We start from the raw sequence: 24,351 nt of genomic DNA on the forward strand, positions 1-24,351 counted from the left end.
CTTTAACATTTGATTCAAATACTCTTTTCCAAAAGTGCCAAAAAGTGGACTTCATTGTACATCATGTTTATTTATTCATTTGCATTTTTAACCTAATTTGTGCATTGTATTAATATTTTCCATCATCAAAAGAAGTGCATTGCAGTCAATTAATGGATTAACAGTGTAGAGCATTGAAATCATACAATCAGGTGTTGTGGCTTACAGATTTGACTAACAAATGCCCTTTTGAAAACCAGGAAGCGTTGGTGGTTGACCCGGGTTCGATTCCCGGCCAACGCATAGTTTGTATTCAATTTTTAAGATCATAAACTCCTTAGAGAATTATTCTTGTTTTGAAGGAATTAGGAATACACTGACCAAGAAATGCCCTTTCAAAAAACGGGAAGCTTTGTTGGTATGTGTCGCACTGGCCAACGCATGATTTTTCTTGTGTATTCTTTTCATTTTTTAAGATCATAAGCTCCTTAGAGAATGTTTCTTGTTTTGAAGAAATCAGGAATACACTGACCAAGAAATGCCCTTTCAACAAATGGGAAGCTTTGTTGGTATGTGTAGCACTTATGGGATATGGACAGAGTCATGGCTTTGTCATTCAGAGAATACTAGATTTATGGCATCTTAAAAATATCCAGCTCTGAATAGTCTTATGTAAATTAGGCTATTAAATATATTTTCCTATTATCTGCTTTAGCATGTGATTCAAATTCTCTTTTCCAAAAGTGCCAAAATGTGGACTTCAGTGGACATCATGTTTATTTATTCATTTACATTTTAAACCTATTTTGTGCATTGTATTAATATTTTCCATCATCAAAAGAAGTGCATTGCAGTCAATTACTGGATTAACAGTGTATTCTTTTCATTTTTTAAGATCATAAGCTCCTTAGAGAATGTTTCTTGTTTTGAAGAAATCAGGAATACACTGACCAAGAAATGCCCTTTCAACAAATGGGAAGCTTTCTTGGTATGTGTAGCACTTATGGGGTATGGACAGAGTCATGGCTTTGTCATTCACAGAATACTAGATTTATGGCATCTTAAAAATATCCAACTCTGAATAGTCTTATGTAAATTAGGCTATTAAATATATTTTCCTATTATCTGCTTTAACATTTGATTCAAATTCTCTTTTCCAAAAGTGCCAAAAAGTGGACTTCAGTGTACATCATATTTATTTATTCATTTGCATTTTTAACCTAATTTGTGCATTGTATTAATATTTTCCATCATCAAAAGAAGTGCATTGCAGTCAATTAATGGATTAACAGTGTAGAGCATTGAAATCATACAATCAGGTGTTGTGGCTTACAGATTTGACTAACAAATGCCCTTTTGAAAACCAGGAAGCGTTGGTGGTTGACCCGGGTTCGATTCCCGGCCAACGCATAGTTTGTATTCAATTTTTAAGATCATAAACTCCTTAGAGAATGTTTCTTGTTTTGAAGAAATCAGGAATACACTGACCAAGAAATGCCCTTTCAACAAATGGGAAGCTTTGTTGGTATGTGTAGCACTTATGGGATATGGACAGAGTCATGGCTTTGTCATTCAGAGAATACTAGATTTATGGCATCTTAAAAATATCCAGCTCTGAATAGTCTTATGTAAATTAGGCTATTAAATATATTTTCCTATTATCTGCTTTAGCATGTGATTCAAATTCTCTTTTCCAAAAGTGCCAAAAAGTGGACTTCAGTGGACATCATGTTTATTTATTCATTTACATTTTAAACCTATTTTGTGCATTGTATTAATATTTTCCATCATCAAAAGAAGTGCATTGCAGTCAATTACTGGATTAACAGTGTATTCTTTTCATTTTTTAAGATCATAAGCTCCTTAGAGAATGTTTCTTGTTTTGAAGAAATCAGGAATACACTGACCAAGAAATGCCCTTTCAACAAATGGGAAGCTTTGTTGGTATGTGTAGCACTTATGGGATATGGACAGAGTCATGGCTTTGTCATTCAGAGAATACTAGATTTATGGCATCTTAAAAATATCCAGCTCTGAATAGTCTTATGTAAATTAGGCTATTAAATATATTTTCCTATTATCTGCTTTAGCATGTGATTCAAATTCTCTTTTCCAAAAGTGCCAAAATGTGGACTTCAGTGGACATCATGTTTATTTATTCATTTACATTTTAAACCTATTTTGTGCATTGTATTAATATTTTCCATCATCAAAAGAAGTGCATTGCAGTCAATTACTGGATTAACAGTGTATTCTTTTCATTTTTTAAGATCATAAGCTCCTTAGAGAATGTTTCTTGTTTTGAAGAAATCAGGAATACACTGACCAAGAAATGCCCTTTCAACAAAAGGGAAGCTTTCTTGGTATGTGTAGCACTTATGGGGTATGGACAGAGTCATGGCTTTGTCATTCACAGAATACTAGATTTATGGCATCTTAAAAATATCCAACTCTAAATAGTCTTATGTAAATTAGGCTATTAAATATATTTTCCTATTATCTTCTTTAACATTTGATTCAAATACTCTTTTCCAAAAGTGCCAAAAAGTGGACTTCATTGTACATCATGTTTATTTATTCATTTGCATTTTTAACCTAATTTGTGCATTGTATTAATATTTTCCATCATCAAAAGAAGTGCATTGCAGTCTATTAATGGATTAACAGTGTAGAGCATTGAAATCATACAATCAGGTGTTGTGGCTTACAGATTTGACTAACAAATGCCCTTTTAAAAACCAGGAAGCGTTGGTGGTATAGTGGTGAGCATAGCTGCCTTCCAAGCAGTTGACCCGGGTTCAATTCCCGGCCAACGCATAGTTTGTATTCAATTTTTAAGATCATAAACTCCTTAGAGAATTATTCTTGTTTTGAAGGAATTAGGAATACACTGACCAAGAAATGCCCTTTCAAAAAACGGGAAGCTTTGTTGGTATGTGTCGCACTGGCCAACGCATGATTTTTCTTGTGTATTCTTTTCATTTTTTAAGATCATAAGCTCCTTAGAGAATGTTTCTTGTTTTGAAGAAATCAGGAATACACTGACCAAGAAATGCCCTTTCAACAAAAGGGAAGCTTTCTTGGTATGTGTAGCACTTATGGGGTATGGACAGAGTCATGGCTTTGTCATTCAGAGAATACTAGATTTATGGCATCTTAAAAATATCCAGCTCTGAATAGTCTTATGTAAATTAGGCTATTAAATATATTTTTCTATTATCTGCTTTAGCATGTGATTCAAATTCTCTTTTCCAAAAGTGCCAAAAAGTGGACTTCAGTGTACATCATGTTTATTTATTCATTTGCATTTTTAACCTAATTTGTGCATTGTATTAATATTTTCCATCATCAAAAGAAGTGCATTGCAGTCTATTAATGGATTAACAGTGTAGAGCATTGAAATCATACAATCAGGTGTTGTGGCTTACAGATTTGACTAACAAATGCCCTTTTAAAAACCAGGAAGCGTTGGTGGTATAGTGGTGAGCATAGCTGCCTTCCAAGCATTTGACCCGGGTTCAATTCCCGGCCAACGCATAGTTTGTATTCAATTTTTAAGATCATAAACTCCTTAGAGAATTATTCTTGTTTTGAAGGAATTAGGAATACACTGACCAAGAAATGCCCTTTCAAAAAACGGGAAGCTTTGTTGGTATGTGTCGCACTGGCCAACGCATGATTTTTCTTGTGTATTCTTTTCATTTTTTAAGATCATAAGCTCCTTAGAGAATGTTTCTTGTTTTGAAGAAATCAGGAATACACTGACCAAGAAATGCCCTTTCAACAAATGGGAAGCTTTCTTGGTATGTGTAGCACTTATGGGGTATGGACAGAGTCATGGCTTTGTCATTCACAGAATACTAGATTTATGGCATCTTAAAAATATCCAACTCTGAATAGTCTTATGTAAATTAGGCTATTAAATATATTTTCCTATTATCTGCTTTAACATTTGATTCAAATTCTCTTTTCCAAAAGTGCCAAAAAGTGGACTTCAGTGTACATCATATTTATTTATTCATTTGCATTTTTAACCTAATTTGTGCATTGTATTAATATTTTCCATCATCAAAAGAAGTGCATTGCAGTCAATTAATGGATTAACAGTGTAGAGCATTGAAATCATACAATCAGGTGTTGTGGCTTACAGATTTGACTAACAAATGCCCTTTTGAAAACCAGGAAGCGTTGGTGGTTGACCCGGGTTCGATTCCCGGCCAACGCATAGTTTGTATTCAATTTTTAAGATCATAAACTCCTTAGAGAATTATTCTTGTTTTGAAGGAATTAGGAATACACTGACCAAGAAATGCCCTTTCAAAAAACGGGAAGCTTTGTTGGTATGTGTCGCACTGGCCAACGCATGATTTTTCTTGTGTATTCTTTTCATTTTTTAAGATCATAAGCTCCTTAGAGAATGTTTCTTGTTTTGAAGAAATCAGGAATACACTGACCAAGAAATGCCCTTTCAACAAATGGGAAGCTTTGTTGGTATGTGTAGCACTTATGGGATATGGACAGAGTCATGGCTTTGTCATTCAGAGAATACTAGATTTATGGCATCTTAAAAATATCCAGCTCTGAATAGTCTTATGTAAATTAGGCTATTAAATATATTTTCCTATTATCTGCTTTAGCATGTGATTCAAATTCTCTTTTCCAAAAGTGCCAAAATGTGGACTTCAGTGGACATCATGTTTATTTATTCATTTACATTTTAAACCTATTTTGTGCATTGTATTAATATTTTCCATCATCAAAAGAAGTGCATTGCAGTCAATTACTGGATTAACAGTGTATTCTTTTCATTTTTTAAGATCATAAGCTCCTTAGAGAATGTTTCTTGTTTTGAAGAAATCAGGAATACACTGACCAAGAAATGCCCTTTCAACAAATGGGAAGCTTTCTTGGTATGTGTAGCACTTATGGGGTATGGACAGAGTCATGGCTTTGTCATTCACAGAATACTAGATTTATGGCATCTTAAAAATATCCAACTCTGAATAGTCTTATGTAAATTAGGCTATTAAATATATTTTCCTATTATCTGCTTTAACATTTGATTCAAATTCTCTTTTCCAAAAGTGCCAAAAAGTGGACTTCAGTGTACATCATATTTATTTATTCATTTGCATTTTTAACCTAATTTGTGCATTGTATTAATATTTTCCATCATCAAAAGAAGTGCATTGCAGTCAATTAATGGATTAACAGTGTAGAGCATTGAAATCATACAATCAGGTGTTGTGGCTTACAGATTTGACTAACAAATGCCCTTTTGAAAACCAGGAAGCGTTGGTGGTTGACCCGGGTTCGATTCCCGGCCAACGCATAGTTTGTATTCAATTTTTAAGATCATAAACTCCTTAGAGAATGTTTCTTGTTTTGAAGAAATCAGGAATACACTGACCAAGAAATGCCCTTTCAACAAATGGGAAGCTTTGTTGGTATGTGTAGCACTTATGGGATATGGACAGAGTCATGGCTTTGTCATTCAGAGAATACTAGATTTATGGCATCTTAAAAATATCCAGCTCTGAATAGTCTTATGTAAATTAGGCTATTAAATATATTTTCCTATTATCTGCTTTAGCATGTGATTCAAATTCTCTTTTCCAAAAGTGCCAAAAAGTGGACTTCAGTGGACATCATGTTTATTTATTCATTTACATTTTAAACCTATTTTGTGCATTGTATTAATATTTTCCATCATCAAAAGAAGTGCATTGCAGTCAATTACTGGATTAACAGTGTATTCTTTTCATTTTTTAAGATCATAAGCTCCTTAGAGAATGTTTCTTGTTTTGAAGAAATCAGGAATACACTGACCAAGAAATGCCCTTTCAACAAATGGGAAGCTTTGTTGGTATGTGTAGCACTTATGGGATATGGACAGAGTCATGGCTTTGTCATTCAGAGAATACTAGATTTATGGCATCTTAAAAATATCCAGCTCTGAATAGTCTTATGTAAATTAGGCTATTAAATATATTTTCCTATTATCTGCTTTAGCATGTGATTCAAATTCTCTTTTCCAAAAGTGCCAAAATGTGGACTTCAGTGGACATCATGTTTATTTATTCATTTACATTTTAAACCTATTTTGTGCATTGTATTAATATTTTCCATCATCAAAAGAAGTGCATTGCAGTCAATTACTGGATTAACAGTGTATTCTTTTCATTTTTTAAGATCATAAGCTCCTTAGAGAATGTTTCTTGTTTTGAAGAAATCAGGAATACACTGACCAAGAAATGCCCTTTCAACAAAAGGGAAGCTTTCTTGGTATGTGTAGCACTTATGGGGTATGGACAGAGTCATGGCTTTGTCATTCACAGAATACTAGATTTATGGCATCTTAAAAATATCCAACTCTAAATAGTCTTATGTAAATTAGGCTATTAAATATATTTTCCTATTATCTTCTTTAACATTTGATTCAAATACTCTTTTCCAAAAGTGCCAAAAAGTGGACTTCATTGTACATCATGTTTATTTATTCATTTGCATTTTTAACCTAATTTGTGCATTGTATTAATATTTTCCATCATCAAAAGAAGTGCATTGCAGTCAATTAATGGATTAACAGTGTAGAGCATTGAAATCATACAATCAGGTGTTGTGGCTTACAGATTTGACTAACAAATGCCCTTTTGAAAACCAGGAAGCGTTGGTGGTTGACCCGGGTTCGATTCCCGGCTAACGCATAGTTTGTATTCAATTTTTAAGATCATAAACTCCTTAGAGAATGTTTCTTGTTTTGAAGAAATCAGGAATACACTGACCAAGAAATGCCCTTTCAACAAATGGGAAGCTTTGTTGGTATGTGTAGCACTTATGGGATATGGACAGAGTCATGGCTTTGTCATTCAGAGAATACTAGATTTATGGCATCTTAAAAATATCCAGCTCTGAATAGTCTTATGTAAATTAGGCTATTAAATATATTTTCCTATTATCTGCTTTAGCATGTGATTCAAATTCTCTTTTCCAAAAGTGCCAAAAAGTGGACTTCAGTGGACATCATGTTTATTTATTCATTTACATTTTAAACCTATTTTGTGCATTGTATTAATATTTTCCATCATCAAAAGAAGTGCATTGCAGTCAATTACTGGATTAACAGTGTATTCTTTTCATTTTTTAAGATCATAAGCTCCTTAGAGAATGTTTCTTGTTTTGAAGAAATCAGGAATACACTGACCAAGAAATGCCCTTTCAACAAATGGGAAGCTTTGTTGGTATGTGTAGCACTTATGGGATATGGACAGAGTCATGGCTTTGTCATTCAGAGAATACTAGATTTATGGCATCTTAAAAATATCCAGCTCTGAATAGTCTTATGTAAATTAGGCTATTAAATATATTTTCCTATTATCTGCTTTAGCATGTGATTCAAATTCTCTTTTCCAAAAGTGCCAAAATGTGGACTTCAGTGGACATCATGTTTATTTATTCATTTACATTTTAAACCTATTTTGTGCATTGTATTAATATTTTCCATCATCAAAAGAAGTGCATTGCAGTCAATTACTGGATTAACAGTGTATTCTTTTCATTTTTTAAGATCATAAGCTCCTTAGAGAATGTTTCTTGTTTTGAAGAAATCAGGAATACACTGACCAAGAAATGCCCTTTCAACAAAAGGGAAGCTTTCTTGGTATGTGTAGCACTTATGGGGTATGGACAGAGTCATGGCTTTGTCATTCACAGAATACTAGATTTATGGCATCTTATAAATATCCAACTCTAAATAGTCTTATGTAAATTAGGCTATTAAATATATTTTCCTATTATCTTCTTTAACATTTGATTCAAATACTCTTTTCCAAAAGTGCCAAAAAGTGGACTTCATTGTACATCATGTTTATTTATTCATTTGCATTTTTAACCTAATTTGTGCATTGTATTAATATTTTCCATCATCAAAAGAAGTGCATTGCAGTCAATTAATGGATTAACAGTGTAGAGCATTGAAATCATACAATCAGGTGTTGTGGCTTACAGATTTGACTAACAAATGCCCTTTTGAAAACCAGGAAGCGTTGGTGGTTGACCCGGGTTCGATTCCCGGCCAACGCATAGTTTGTATTCAATTTTTAAGATCATAAACTCCTTAGAGAATTATTCTTGTTTTGAAGGAATTAGGAATACACTGACCAAGAAATGCCCTTTCAAAAAACGGGAAGCTTTGTTGGTATGTGTCGCACTGGCCAACGCATGATTTTTCTTGTGTATTCTTTTCATTTTTTAAGATCATAAGCTCCTTAGAGAATGTTTCTTGTTTTGAAGAAATCAGGAATACACTGACCAAGAAATGCCCTTTCAACAAATGGGAAGCTTTGTTGGTATGTGTAGCACTTATGGGATATGGACAGAGTCATGGCTTTGTCATTCAGAGAATACTAGATTTATGGCATCTTAAAAATATCCAGCTCTGAATAGTCTTATGTAAATTAGGCTATTAAATATATTTTCCTATTATCTGCTTTAGCATGTGATTCAAATTCTCTTTTCCAAAAGTGCCAAAATGTGGACTTCAGTGGACATCATGTTTATTTATTCATTTACATTTTAAACCTATTTTGTGCATTGTATTAATATTTTCCATCATCAAAAGAAGTGCATTGCAGTCAATTACTGGATTAACAGTGTATTCTTTTCATTTTTTAAGATCATAAGCTCCTTAGAGAATGTTTCTTGTTTTGAAGAAATCAGGAATACACTGACCAAGAAATGCCCTTTCAACAAATGGGAAGCTTTCTTGGTATGTGTAGCACTTATGGGGTATGGACAGAGTCATGGCTTTGTCATTCACAGAATACTAGATTTATGGCATCTTAAAAATATCCAACTCTGAATAGTCTTATGTAAATTAGGCTATTAAATATATTTTCCTATTATCTGCTTTAACATTTGATTCAAATTCTCTTTTCCAAAAGTGCCAAAAAGTGGACTTCAGTGTACATCATATTTATTTATTCATTTGCATTTTTAACCTAATTTGTGCATTGTATTAATATTTTCCATCATCAAAAGAAGTGCATTGCAGTCAATTAATGGATTAACAGTGTAGAGCATTGAAATCATACAATCAGGTGTTGTGGCTTACAGATTTGACTAACAAATGCCCTTTTGAAAACCAGGAAGCGTTGGTGGTTGACCCGGGTTCGATTCCCGGCCAACGCATAGTTTGTATTCAATTTTTAAGATCATAAACTCCTTAGAGAATGTTTCTTGTTTTGAAGAAATCAGGAATACACTGACCAAGAAATGCCCTTTCAACAAATGGGAAGCTTTGTTGGTATGTGTAGCACTTATGGGATATGGACAGAGTCATGGCTTTGTCATTCAGAGAATACTAGATTTATGGCATCTTAAAAATATCCAGCTCTGAATAGTCTTATGTAAATTAGGCTATTAAATATATTTTCCTATTATCTGCTTTAGCATGTGATTCAAATTCTCTTTTCCAAAAGTGCCAAAAAGTGGACTTCAGTGGACATCATGTTTATTTATTCATTTACATTTTAAACCTATTTTGTGCATTGTATTAATATTTTCCATCATCAAAAGAAGTGCATTGCAGTCAATTACTGGATTAACAGTGTATTCTTTTCATTTTTTAAGATCATAAGCTCCTTAGAGAATGTTTCTTGTTTTGAAGAAATCAGGAATACACTGACCAAGAAATGCCCTTTCAACAAATGGGAAGCTTTGTTGGTATGTGTAGCACTTATGGGATATGGACAGAGTCATGGCTTTGTCATTCAGAGAATACTAGATTTATGGCATCTTAAAAATATCCAGCTCTGAATAGTCTTATGTAAATTAGGCTATTAAATATATTTTCCTATTATCTGCTTTAGCATGTGATTCAAATTCTCTTTTCCAAAAGTGCCAAAATGTGGACTTCAGTGGACATCATGTTTATTTATTCATTTACATTTTAAACCTATTTTGTGCATTGTATTAATATTTTCCATCATCAAAAGAAGTGCATTGCAGTCAATTACTGGATTAACAGTGTATTCTTTTCATTTTTTAAGATCATAAGCTCCTTAGAGAATGTTTCTTGTTTTGAAGAAATCAGGAATACACTGACCAAGAAATGCCCTTTCAACAAAAGGGAAGCTTTCTTGGTATGTGTAGCACTTATGGGGTATGGACAGAGTCATGGCTTTGTCATTCACAGAATACTAGATTTATGGCATCTTAAAAATATCCAACTCTAAATAGTCTTATGTAAATTAGGCTATTAAATATATTTTCCTATTATCTTCTTTAACATTTGATTCAAATACTCTTTTCCAAAAGTGCCAAAAAGTGGACTTCATTGTACATCATGTTTATTTATTCATTTGCATTTTTAACCTAATTTGTGCATTGTATTAATATTTTCCATCATCAAAAGAAGTGCATTGCAGTCTATTAATGGATTAACAGTGTAGAGCATTGAAATCATACAATCAGGTGTTGTGGCTTACAGATTTGACTAACAAATGCCCTTTTAAAAACCAGGAAGCGTTGGTGGTATAGTGGTGAGCATAGCTGCCTTCCAAGCAGTTGACCCGGGTTCAATTCCCGGCCAACGCATAGTTTGTATTCAATTTTTAAGATCATAAACTCCTTAGAGAATTATTCTTGTTTTGAAGGAATTAGGAATACACTGACCAAGAAATGCCCTTTCAAAAAACGGGAAGCTTTGTTGGTATGTGTCGCACTGGCCAACGCATGATTTTTCTTGTGTATTCTTTTCATTTTTTAAGATCATAAGCTCCTTAGAGAATGTTTCTTGTTTTGAAGAAATCAGGAATACACTGACCAAGAAATGCCCTTTCAACAAAAGGGAAGCTTTCTTGGTATGTGTAGCACTTATGGGGTATGGACAGAGTCATGGCTTTGTCATTCAGAGAATACTAGATTTATGGCATCTTAAAAATATCCAGCTCTGAATAGTCTTATGTAAATTAGGCTATTAAATATATTTTTCTATTATCTGCTTTAGCATGTGATTCAAATTCTCTTTTCCAAAAGTGCCAAAAAGTGGACTTCAGTGTACATCATATTTATTTATTCATTTGCATTTTTAACCTAATTTGTGCATTGTATTAATATTTTCCATCATCAAAAGAAGTGCATTGCAGTCAATTAATGGATTAACAGTGTAGAGCATTGAAATCATACAATCAGGTGTTGTGGCTTACAGATTTGACTAACAAATGCCCTTTTGAAAACCAGGAAGCGTTGGTGGTTGACCCGGGTTCGATTCCCGGCCAACGCATAGTTTGTATTCAATTTTTAAGATCATAAACTCCTTAGAGAATTATTCTTGTTTTGAAGGAATTAGGAATACACTGACCAAGAAATGCCCTTTCAAAAAACGGGAAGCTTTGTTGGTATGTGTCGCACTGGCCAACGCATGATTTTTCTTGTGTATTCTTTTCATTTTTTAAGATCATAAGCTCCTTAGAGAATGTTTCTTGTTTTGAAGAAATCAGGAATACACTGACCAAGAAATTCCCTTTCAACAAATGGGAAGCTTTGTTGGTATGTGTAGCACTTATGGGATATGGACAGAGTCATGGCTTTGTCATTCAGAGAATACTAGATTTATGGCATCTTAAAAATATCCAGCTCTGAATAGTCTTATGTAAATTAGGCTATTAAATATATTTTCCTATTATCTGCTTTAGCATGTGATTCAAATTCTCTTTTCCAAAAGTGCCAAAATGTGGACTTCAGTGGACATCATGTTTATTTATTCATTTACATTTTAAACCTATTTTGTGCATTGTATTAATATTTTCCATCATCAAAAGAAGTGCATTGCAGTCAATTACTGGATTAACAGTGTATTCTTTTCATTTTTTAAGATCATAAGCTCCTTAGAGAATGTTTCTTGTTTTGAAGAAATCAGGAATACACTGACCAAGAAATGCCCTTTCAACAAATGGGAAGCTTTCTTGGTATGTGTAGCACTTATGGGGTATGGACAGAGTCATGGCTTTGTCATTCACAGAATACTAGATTTATGGCATCTTAAAAATATCCAACTCTGAATAGTCTTATGTAAATTAGGCTATTAAATATATTTTCCTATTATCTGCTTTAACATTTGATTCAAATTCTCTTTTCCAAAAGTGCCAAAAAGTGGACTTCAGTGTACATCATATTTATTTATTCATTTGCATTTTTAACCTAATTTGTGCATTGTATTAATATTTTCCATCTTCAAAAGAAGTGCATTGCAGTCAATTAATGGATTAACAGTGTAGAGCATTGAAATCATACAATCAGGTGTTGTGGCTTACAGATTTGACTAACAAATGCCCTTTTGAAAACCAGGAAGCGTTGGTGGTTGACCCGGGTTCGATTCCCGGCCAACGCATAGTTTGTATTCAATTTTTAAGATCATAAACTCCTTAGAGAATGTTTCTTGTTTTGAAGAAATCAGGAATACACTGACCAAGAAATGCCCTTTCAACAAATGGGAAGCTTTGTCGGTATGTGTAGCACTTATGGGATATGGACAGAGTCATGGCTTTGTCATTCAGAGAATACTAGATTTATGGCATCTTAAAAATATCCAGCTCTGAATAGTCTTATGTAAATTAGGCTATTAAATATATTTTCCTATTATCTGCTTTAGCATGTGATTCAAATTCTCTTTTCCAAAAGTGCCAAAAAGTGGACTTCAGTGGACATCATGTTTATTTATTCATTTACATTTTAAACCTATTTTGTGCATTGTATTAATATTTTCCATCATCAAAAGAAGTGCATTGCAGTCAATTACTGGATTAACAGTGTATTCTTTTCATTTTTTAAGATCATAAGCTCCTTAGAGAATGTTTCTTGTTTTGAAGAAATCAGGAATACACTGACCAAGAAATGCCCTTTCAACAAATGGGAAGCTTTGTTGGTATGTGTAGCACTTATGGGATATGGACAGAGTCATGGCTTTGTCATTCAGAGAATACTAGATTTATGGCATCTTAAAAATATCCAGCTCTGAATAGTCTTATGTAAATTAGGCTATTAAATATATTTTCCTATTATCTGCTTTAGCATGTGATTCAAATTCTCTTTTCTAAAAGTGCCAAAATGTGGACTTCAGTGGACATCATGTTTATTTATTCATTTACATTTTAAACCTATTTTGTGCATTGTATTAATATTTTCCATCATCAAAAGAAGTGCATTGCAGTCAATTACTGGATTAACAGTGTATTCTTTTCATTTTTTAAGATCATAAGCTCCTTAGAGAATGTTTCTTGTTTTGAAGAAATCAGGAATACACTGACCAAGAAATGCCCTTTCAACAAAAGGGAAGCTTTCTTGGTATGTGTAGCACTTATGGGGTATGGACAGAGTCATGGCTTTGTCATTCACAGAATACTAGATTTATGGCATCTTAAAAATATCCAACTCTAAATAGTCTTATGTAAATTAGGCTATTAAATATATTTTCCTATTATCTTCTTTAACATTTGATTCAAATACTCTTTTCCAAAAGTGCCAAAAAGTGGACTTCAGTGTACATCATGTTTATTTATTCATTTGCATTTTTAACCTAATTTGTGCATTGTATTAATATTTTCCATCATCAAAAGAAGTGCATTGCAGTCTATTAATGGATTAACAGTGTAGAGCATTGAAATCATACAATCAGGTGTTGTGGATTACAGATTTGACTAACAAATGCCCTTTTAAAAACCAGGAAGCGTTGGTGGTATAGTGGTGAGCATAGCTGCCTTCCAAGCAGTTGACCCGGGTTCAATTCCCGGCCAACGCATAGTTCGTATTCAATTTTTAAGATCATAAACTCCTTAGAGAATTATTCTTGTTTTGAAGGAATTAGGAATACACTGACCAAGAAATGCCCTTTCAAAAAACGGGAAGCTTTGTTGGTATGTGTCGCACTGGCCAACGCATGATTTTTCTTGTGTATTCTTTTCATTTTTTAAGATCATAAGCTCCTTAGAGAATGTTTCTTGTTTTGAAGAAATCAGGAATACACTGACCAAGAAATGCCCTTTCAACAAATGGGAAGCTTTCTTGGTATGTGTAGCACTTATGGGGTATGGACAGAGTCATGGCTTTGTCATTCACAGAATACTAGATTTATGGCATCTTAAAAATATCCAACTCTGAATAGTCTTATGTAAATTAGGCTATTAAATATATTTTCCTATTATCTGCTTTAACATTTGATTCAAATTCTCTTTTCCAAAAGTGCCAAAAAGTGGACTTCAGTGTACATCATATTTATTTATTCATTTGCATTTTTAACCTAATTTGTGCATTGTATTAATATTTTCCATCATCAAAAGAAGTGCATTGCAGTCAATTAATGGATTAACAGTGTAGAGCATTGAAATCATACAATCAGGTGTTGTGGCTTACAGATTTGACTAACAAATGCCCTTTTGAAAACCAGGAAGCGTTGGTGGTTGACCCGGGTTCGATTCCCGGCCAACGCATAGTTTGTATTCAATTTTTAAGATCATAAACTCCTTAGAGAATTATTCTTGTTTTGAAGGAATTAGGAATACACTGACCAAGAAATGCCCTTTCAAAAAACGGGAAGCTTTGTTGGTATGTGTCGCACTGGCCAACGCATGATTTTTCTTGTGTATTCTTTTCATTTTTTAAGATCATAAGCTCCTTAGAGAATGTTTCTTGTTTTGAAGAAATCAGGAATACACTGACCAAGAAATGCCCTTTCAACAAATGGGAAGCTTTGTTGGTATGTGTAGCACTTATGGGATATGGACAGAGTCATGGCTTTGTCATTCAGAGAATACTAGATTTATGGCATCTTAAAAATATCCAGCTCTGAATAGTCTTATGTAAATTAGGCTATTAAATATATTTTCCTATTATCTGCTTTAGCATGTGATTCAAATTCTCTTTTCCAAAAGTGCCAAAATGTGGACTTCAGTGGACATCATGTTTATTTATTCATTTACATTTTAAACCTATTTTGTGCATTGTATTAATATTTTCCATCATCAAAAGAAGTGCATTGCAGTCAATTACTGGATTAACAGTGTATTCTTTTCATTTTTTAAGATCATAAGCTCCTTAGAGAATGTTTCTTGTTTTGAAGAAATCAGGAATACACTGACCAAGAAATGCCCTTTCAACAAATGGGAAGCTTTCTTGGTATGTGTAGCACTTATGGGGTATGGACAGAGTCATGGCTTTGTCATTCACAGAATACTAGATTTATGGCATCTTAAAAATATCCAACTCTGAATAGTCTTATGTAAATTAGGCTATTAAATATATTTTCCTATTATCTGCTTTAACATTTGATTCAAATTCTCTTTTCCAAAAGTGCCAAAAAGTGGACTTCAGTGTACATCATATTTATTTATTCATTTGCATTTTTAACCTAATTTGTGCATTGTATTAATATTTTCCATCTTCAAAAGAAGTGCATTGCAGTCAATTAATGGATTAACAGTGTAGAGCATTGAAATCATACAATCAGGTGTTGTGGCTTACAGATTTGACTAACAAATGCCCTTTTGAAAACCAGGAAGCGTTGGTGGTTGACCCGGGTTCGATTCCCGGCCAACGCATAGTTTGTATTCAATTTTTAAGATCATAAACTCCTTAGAGAATGTTTCTTGTTTTGAAGAAATCAGGAATACACTGACCAAGAAATGCCCTTTCAAAAAACGGGAAGCTTTGTTGGTATGTGTAGCACTTATGGGATATGGACAGAGTCATGGCTTTGTCATTCAGAGAATACTAGATTTATGGCATCTTAAAAATATCCAGCTCTGAATAGTCTTATGTAAATTAGGCTATTAAATATATTTTCCTATTATCTGCTTTAGCATGTGATTCAAATTCTCTTTTCCAAAAGTGCCAAAAAGTGGACTTCAGTGGACATCATGTTTATTTATTCATTTACATTTTAAACCTATTTTGTGCATTGTATTAATATTTTCCATCATCAAAAGAAGTGCATTGCAGTCAATTACTGGATTAACAGTGTATTCTTTTCATTTTTTAAGATCATAAGCTCCTTAGAGAATGTTTCTTGTTTTGAATAAATCAGGAATACACTGACCAAGAAATGCCCTTTCAACAAATGGGAAGCTTTGTTGGTATGTGTAGCACTTATGGGATATGGACAGAGTCATGGCTTTGTCATTCAGAGAATACTAGATTTATGGCATCTTAAAAATATCCAGCTCTGAATAGTCTTATGTAAATTAGGCTATTAAATATATTTTCCTATTATCTGCTTTAGCATGTGATTCAAATTCTCTTTTCTAAAAGTGCCAAAATGTGGACTTCAGTGGACATCATGTTTATTTATTCATTTACATTTTAAACCTATTTTGTGCATTGTATTAATATTTTCCATCATCAAAAGAAGTGCATTGCAGTCAATTACTGGATTAACAGTGTATTCTTTTCATTTTTTAAGATCATAAGCTCCTTAGAGAATGTTTCTTGTTTTGAAGAAATCAGGAATACACTGACCAAGAAATGCCCTTTCAACAAATGGGAAGCTTTGTTGGTATGTGTAGCACTTATGGGATATGGACAGAGTCATGGCTTTGTCATTCAGAGAATACTAGATTTATGGCATCTTAAAAATATCCAGCTCTGAATAGTCTTATGTAAATTAGGCTATTAAATATATTTTCCTATTATCTGCTTTAGCATGTGATTCAAATTCTCTTTTCCAAAAGTGCCAAAATGTGGACTTCAGTGGACATCATGTTTATTTATTCATTTACATTTTAAACCTATTTTGTGCATTGTATTAATATTTTCCATCATCAAAAGAAGTGCATTGCAGTCAATTACTGGATTAACAGTGTATTCTTTTCATTTTTTAAGATCATAAGCTCCTTAGAGAATGTTTCTTGTTTTGAAGAAATCAGGAATACACTGACCAAGAAATGCCCTTTCAACAAAAGGGAAGCTTTCTTGGTATGTGTAGCACTTATGGGGTATGGACAGAGTCATGGCTTTGTCATTCACAGAATACTAGATTTATGGCATCTTAAAAATATCCAACTCTAAATAGTCTTATGTAAATTAGGCTATTAAATATATTTTCCTATTATCTTCTTTAACATTTGATTCAAATACTCTTTTCCAAAAGTGCCAAAAAGTGGACTTCAGTGTACATCATATTTATTTATTCATTTGCATTTTTAACCTAATTTGTGCATTGTATTAATATTTTCCATCATCAAAAGAAGTGCATTGCAGTCTATTAATGGATTAACAGTGTAGAGCATTGAAATCATACAATCAGGTGTTGTGGCTTACAGATTTGACTAACAAATGCCCTTTTAAAAACCAGGAAGCGTTGGTGGTATAGTGGTGAGCATAGCTGCCTTCCAAGCAGTTGACCCGGGTTCAATTCCCGGCCAACGCATAGTTTGTATTCAATTTTTAAGATCATAAACTCCTTAGAGAATTATTCTTGTTTTGAAGGAATTAGGAATACACTGACCAAGAAATGCCCTTTCAAAAAACGGGAAGCTTTGTTGGTATGTGTCGCACTGGCCAACGCATGATTTTTCTTGTGTATTCTTTTCATTTTTTAAGATCATAAGCTCCTTAGAGAATGTTTCTTGTTTTGAAGAAATCAGGAATACACTGACCAAGAAATGCCCTTTCAACAAATGGGAAGCTTTGTTGGTATGTGTAGCACTTATGGGATATGGACAGAGTCATGGCTTTGTCATTCAGAGAATACTAGATTTATGGCATCTTAAAAATATCCAGCTCTGAATAGTCTTATGTAAATTAGGCTATTAAATATATTTTCCTATTATCTGCTTTAGCATGTGATTCAAATTCTCTTTTCCAAAAGTGCCAAAAAGTGGACTTCAGTGGACATCATGTTTATTTATTCATTTACATTTTAAACCTATTTTGTGCATTGTATTAATATTTTCCATCATCAAAAGAAGTGCATTGCAGTCAATTACTGGATTAACAGTGTATTCTTTTCATTTTTTAAGATCATAAGCTCCTTAGAGAATGTTTCTTGTTTTGAAGAAATCAGGAATACACTGACCAAGAAATGCCCTTTCAACAAATGGGAAGCTTTCTTGGTATGTGTAGCACTTATGGGGTATGGACAGAGTCATGGCTTTGTCATTCACAGAATACTAGATTTATGGCATCTTAAAAATATCCAACTCTGAATAGTCTTATGTAAATTAGGCTATTAAATATATTTTCCTATTATCTGCTTTAACATTTGATTCAAATTCTCTTTTCCAAAAGTGCCAAAAAGTGGACTTCAGTGTACATCATGTTTATTTATTCATTTGCATTTTTAACCTAATTTGTGCATTGTATTAATATTTTCCATCATCAAAAGAAGTGCATTGCAGTCAATTAATGGATTAACAGTGTAGAGCATTGAAATCATACAATCAGGTGTTGTGGCTTACAGATTTGACTAACAAATGCCCTTTTGAAAACCAGGAAGCGTTGGTGGTTGACCCGGGTTCGATTCCCGGCCAACGCATAGTTTGTATTCAATTTTTAAGATCATAAACTCCTTAGAGAATTATTCTTGTTTTGAAGGAATTAGGAATACACTGACCAAGAAATGCCCTTTCAAAAAACGGGAAGCTTTGTTGGTATGTGTCGCACTGGCCAACGCATGATTTTTCTTGTGTATTCTTTTCATTTTTTAAGATCATAAGCTCCTTAGAGAATGTTTCTTGTTTTGAAGAAATCAGGAATACACTGACCAAGAAATGCCCTTTCAACAAATGGGAAGCTTTGTTGGTATGTGTAGCACTTATGGGATATGGACAGAGTCATGGCTTTGTCATTCAGAGAATACTAGATTTATGGCATCTTAAAAATATCCAGCTCTGAATAGTCTTATGTAAATTAGGCTATTAAATATATTTTCCTATTATCTGCTTTAGCATGTGATTCAAATTCTCTTTTCCAAAAGTGCCAAAAAGTGGACTTCAGTGGACATCATGTTTATTTATTCATTTACATTTTAAACCTATTTTGTGCATTGTATTAATATTTTCCATCATCAAAAGAAGTGCATTGCAGTCAATTACTGGATTAACAGTGTATTCTTTTCATTTTTTAAGATCATAAGCTCCTTAGAGAATGTTTCTTGTTTTGAAGAAATCAGGAATACACTGACCAAGAAATGCCCTTTCAACAAATGGGAAGCTTTCTTGGTATGTGTAGCACTTATGGGGTATGGACAGAGTCATGGCTTTGTCATTCACAGAATACTAGATTTATGGCATCTTAAAAATATCCAACTCTGAATAGTCTTATGTAAATTAGGCTATTAAATATATTTTCCTATTATCTGCTTTAACATTTGATTCAAATTCTCTTTTCCAAAAGTGCCAAAAAGTGGACTTCAGTGTACATCATATTTATTTATTCATTTGCATTTTTAACCTAATTTGTGCATTGTATTAATATTTTCCATCATCAAAAGAAGTGCATTGCAGTCAATTAATGGATTAACAGTGTAGAGCATTGAAATCATACAATCAGGTGTTGTGGCTTACAGATTTGACTAACAAATGCCCTTTTGAAAACCAGGAAGCGTTGGTGGTTGACCCGGGTTCGATTCCCGGCCAACGCATAGTTTGTATTCAATTTTTAAGATCATAAACTCCTTAGAGAATGTTTCTTGTTTTGAAGAAATCAGGAATACACTGACCAAGAAATGCCCTTTCAACAAATGGGAAGCTTTGTTGGTATGTGTAGCACTTATGGGATATGGACAGAGTCATGGCTTTGTCATTCAGAGAATACTAGATTTATGGCATCTTAAAAATATCCAGCTCTGAATAGTCTTATGTAAATTAGGCTATTAAATATATTTTCCTATTATCTGCTTTAGCATGTGATTCAAATTCTCTTTTCCAAAAGTGCCAAAAAGTGGACTTCAGTGGACATCATGTTTATTTATTCATTTACATTTTAAACCTATTTTGTGCATTGTATTAATATTTTCCATCATCAAAAGAAGTGCATTGCAGTCAATTACTGGATTAACAGTGTATTCTTTTCATTTTTTAAGATCATAAGCTCCTTAGAGAATGTTTCTTGTTTTGAAGAAATCAGGAATACACTGACCAAGAAATGCCCTTTCAACAAATGGGAAGCTTTCTTGGTATGTGTAGCACTTATGGGATATGGACAGAGTCATGGCTTTGTCATTCAGAGAATACTAGATTTATGGCATCTTAAAAATATCCAGCTCTGAATAGTCTTATGTAAATTAGGCTATTAAATATATTTTCCTATTATCTGCTTTAGCATGTGATTCAAATTCTCTTTTCCAAAAGAGCCAAAAAGTGGACTTCAGTGGACATCATGTTTATTTATTCATTTACATTTTAAACCTATTTTGTGCATTGTATTAATATTTTCCATCATCAAAAGAAGTGCATTGCAGTCAATTACTGGATTAACAGTGTATTCTTTTCATTTTTTAAGATCATAAGCTCCTTAGAGAATGTTTCTTGTTTTGAAGAAATCAGGAATACACTGACCAAGAAATGCCCTTTCAACAAATGGGAAGCTTTGTTGGTATGTGTAGCACTTATGGGATATGGACAGAGTCATGGCTTTGTCATTCAGAGAATACTAGATTTATGGCATCTTAAAAATATCCAGCTCTGAATAGTCTTATGTAAATTAGGCTATTAAATATATTTTCCTATTATCTGCTTTAGCATGTGATTCAAATTCTCTTTTCCAAAAGTGCCAAAATGTGGACTTCAGTGGACATCATGTTTATTTATTCATTTACATTTTAAACCTATTTTGTGCATTGTATTAATATTTTCCATCATCAAAAGAAGTGCATTGCAGTCAATTACTGGATTAACAGTGTATTCTTTTCATTTTTTAAGATCATAAGCTCCTTAGAGAATGTTTCTTGTTTTGAAGAAATCAGGAATACACTGACCAAGAAATGCCCTTTCAACAAAAGGGAAGCTTTCTTGGTATGTGTAGCACTTATGGGATATGGACAGAGTCATGGCTTTGTCATTCAGAGAATACTAGATTTATGGCATCTTAAAAATATCCAGCTCTGAATAGTCTTATGTAAATTAGGCTATTAAATATATTTTCCTATTATCTGCTTTAGCATGTGATTCAAATTCTCTTTTCCAAAAGAGCCAAAAAGTGGACTTCAGTGGACATCATGTTTATTTATTCATTTACATTTTAAACCTATTTTGTGCATTGTATTAATATTTTCCATCATCAAAAGAAGTGCATTGCAGTCAATTACTGGATTAACAGTGTATTCTTTTCATTTTTTAAGATCATAAGCTCCTTAGAGAATGTTTCTTGTTTTGAAGAAATCAGGAATACACTGACCAAGAAATGCCCTTTCAACAAATGGGAAGCTTTGTTGGTATGTGTAGCACTTATGGGATATGGACAGAGTCATGGCTTTGTCATTCAGAGAATACTAGATTTATGGCATCTTAAAAATATCCAGCTCTGAATAGTCTTATGTAAATTAGGCTATTAAATATATTTTCCTATTATCTGCTTTAGCATGTGATTCAAATTCTCTTTTCCAAAAGTGCCAAAATGTGGACTTCAGTGGACATCATGTTTATTTATTCATTTACATTTTAAACCTATTTTGTGCATTGTATTAATATTTTCCATCATCAAAAGAAGTGCATTGCAGTCAATTACTGGATTAACAGTGTATTCTTTTCATTTTTTAAGATCATAAGCTACTTAGAGAATGTTTCTTGTTTTGAAGAAATCAGGAATACACTGACCAAGAAATGCCCTTTCAACAAAAGGGAAGCTTTCTTGGTATGTGTAGCACTTATGGGGTATGGACAGAGTCATGGCTTTGTCATTCACAGAATACTAGATTTATGGCATCTTAAAAATATCCAAATCTAAATAGTCTTATGTAAATTAGGCTATTAAATATATTTTTCTATTATCTTCTTTAACATTTGATTCAAATACTCTTTTCCAAAAGTGCCAAAAAGTGGACTTCAGTGTACATCATGTTTATTTATTCATTTGCATTTTTAACCTAATTTGTGCATTGTATTAATATTTTCCATCATCAAAAGAAGTGCATTGCAGTCAATTAATGGATTAACAGTGTAGAGCATTGAAATCATACAATCAGGTGTTGTGGCTTACAGATTTGACTAACAAATGCCCTTTTAAAAACCAGGAAGCGTTGGTGGTATAGTGGTGACCCGGGTTCGATTCCCGGCCAACGCATAGTTTGTATTCAATTTTTTAAGATCATAAACTCCTTAGAGAATTATTCTTGTTTTGAAGGAATTAGGAATACACTGACCAAGAAATGCCCTTTCAAAAAACGGGAAGCTTTGTTGGTATGTGTCGCACTGGCCAACGCATGATTTTTCTTGTGTATTCTTTTCATTTTTTAAGATCATAAGCTCCTTAGAGAATGTTTCTTGTTTTGAAGAAATCAGGAATACACTGACCAAGAAATGCCCTTTCAACAAATGGGAAGCTTTGTTGGTATGTGTAGCACTTATGGGATATGGACAGAGTCATGGCTTTGTCATTCAGAGAATACTAGATTTATGGCATCTTAAAAATATCCAGCTCTGAATAGTCTTATGTAAATTAGGCTATTAAATATATTTTCCTATTATCTGCTTTAGCATGTGATTCAAATTCTCTTTTCCAAAAGTGCCAAAATGTGGACTTCAGTGGACATCATGTTTATTTATTCATTTACATTTTAAACCTATTTTGTGCATTGTATTAATATTTTCCATCATCAAAAGAAGTGCATTGCAGTCAATTACTGGATTAACAGTGTATTCTTTTCATTTTTTAAGATCATAAGCTACTTAGAGAATGTTTCTTGTTTTGAAGAAATCAGGAATACACTGACCAAGAAATGCCCTTTCAACAAAAGGGAAGCTTTCTTGGTATGTGTAGCACTTATGGGGTATGGACAGAGTCATGGCTTTGTCATTCACAGAATACTAGATTTATGGCATCTTAAAAATATCCAAATCTAAATAGTCTTATGTAAATTAGGCTATTAAATATATTTTCCTATTATCTTCTTTAACATTTGATTCAAATACTCTTTTCCAAAAGTGCCAAAAAGTGGACTTCAGTGTACATCATGTTTATTTATTCATTTGCATTTTTAACCTAATTTGTGCATTGTATTAATATTTTCCATCATCAAAAGAAGTGCATTGCAGTCAATTAATGGATTAACAGTGTAGAGCATTGAAATCATACAATCAGGTGTTGTGGCTTACAGATTTGACTAACAAATGCCCTTTTAAAAACCAGGAAGCGTTGGTGGTATAGTGGTGACCCGGGTTCGATTCCCGGCCAACGCATAGTTTGTATTCAATTTTTTAAGATCATAAACTCCTTAGAGAATTATTCTTGTTTTGAAGGAATTAGGAATACACTGACCAAGAAATGCCCTTTCAAAAAACGGGAAGCTTTGTTGGTATGTGTCGCACTGGCCAACGCATGATTTTTCTTGTGTATTCTTTTCATTTTTTAAGATCATAAGCTCCTTAGAGAATGTTTCTTGTTTTGAAGAAATCAGGAATACACTGACCAAGAAATGCCCTTTCAACAAATGGGAAGCTTTGTTGGTATGTGTAGCACTTATGGGATATGGACAGAGTCATGGCTTTGTCATTCAGAGAATACTAGATTTATGGCATCTTAAAAATATCCAGCTCTGAATAGTCATATGTAAATTAGGCTATTAAATATATTTTCCTATTATCTGCTTTAGCATGTGATTCAAATTCTCTTTTCCAAAAGTGCCAAAATGTGGACTTCAGTGGACATCATGTTTATTTATTCATTTACATTTTAAACCTATTTTGTGCATTGTATTAATATTTTCCATCATCAAAAGAAGTGCATTGCAGTCAATTACTGGATTAACAGTGTATTCTTTTCATTTTTTAAGATCATAAGCTACTTAGAGAATGTTTCTTGTTTTGAAGAAATCAGGAATACACTGACCAAGAAATGCCCTTTCAACAAAAGGGAAGCTTTCTTGGTATGTGTAGCACTTATGGGGTATGGACAGAGTCATGGCTTTGTCATTCACAGAATACTAGATTTATGGCATCTTAAAAATATCCAAATCTAAATAGTCTTATGTAAATTAGGCTATTAAATATATTTTCCTATTATCTTCTTTAACATTTGATTCAAATACTCTTTTCCAAAAGTGCCAAAAAGTGGACTTCAGTGTACATCATGTTTATTTATTCATTTGCATTTTTAACCTAATTTGTGCATTGTATTAATATTTTCCATCATCAAAAGAAGTGCATTGCAGTCAATTAATGGATT

General features: G+C 33.1%; 5 non-coding genes across 5 annotated transcripts; all 5 read left to right on the forward strand.

Annotated features, from left to right (window-relative positions):
• Window positions 1–2,724: 2,724 nt before the first annotated feature.
• On the forward strand, window positions 2,725–2,796 carry TRNAG-UCC (transfer RNA glycine (anticodon UCC)). The gene has a single exon. It is a non-coding gene; the product is annotated as a tRNA-Gly (tRNA).
• A 648-nt stretch (window positions 2,797–3,444) lies between these two features.
• TRNAG-UCC (transfer RNA glycine (anticodon UCC)) lies at window positions 3,445–3,516 on the forward strand. The gene has a single exon. It is a non-coding gene; the product is annotated as a tRNA-Gly (tRNA).
• Window positions 3,517–10,503: 6,987 nt separating this feature from the next.
• On the forward strand, window positions 10,504–10,575 carry TRNAG-UCC (transfer RNA glycine (anticodon UCC)). The gene has a single exon. It is a non-coding gene; the product is annotated as a tRNA-Gly (tRNA).
• A 3,130-nt stretch (window positions 10,576–13,705) lies between these two features.
• On the forward strand, window positions 13,706–13,777 carry TRNAG-UCC (transfer RNA glycine (anticodon UCC)). The gene has a single exon. It is a non-coding gene; the product is annotated as a tRNA-Gly (tRNA).
• A 3,549-nt stretch (window positions 13,778–17,326) lies between these two features.
• TRNAG-UCC (transfer RNA glycine (anticodon UCC)) lies at window positions 17,327–17,398 on the forward strand. Its single transcript has one exon. It is a non-coding gene; the product is annotated as a tRNA-Gly (tRNA).
• The last annotated feature ends 6,953 nt before the right edge of the window (window positions 17,399–24,351 follow it).

This window comes from Taudactylus pleione, unplaced genomic scaffold (assembly GCF_031769625.1).
Source record: "Taudactylus pleione unplaced genomic scaffold, aTauple2 ptg000467l, whole genome shotgun sequence".
Lineage (NCBI taxonomy): Eukaryota > Metazoa > Chordata > Amphibia > Anura > Myobatrachidae > Taudactylus > Taudactylus pleione.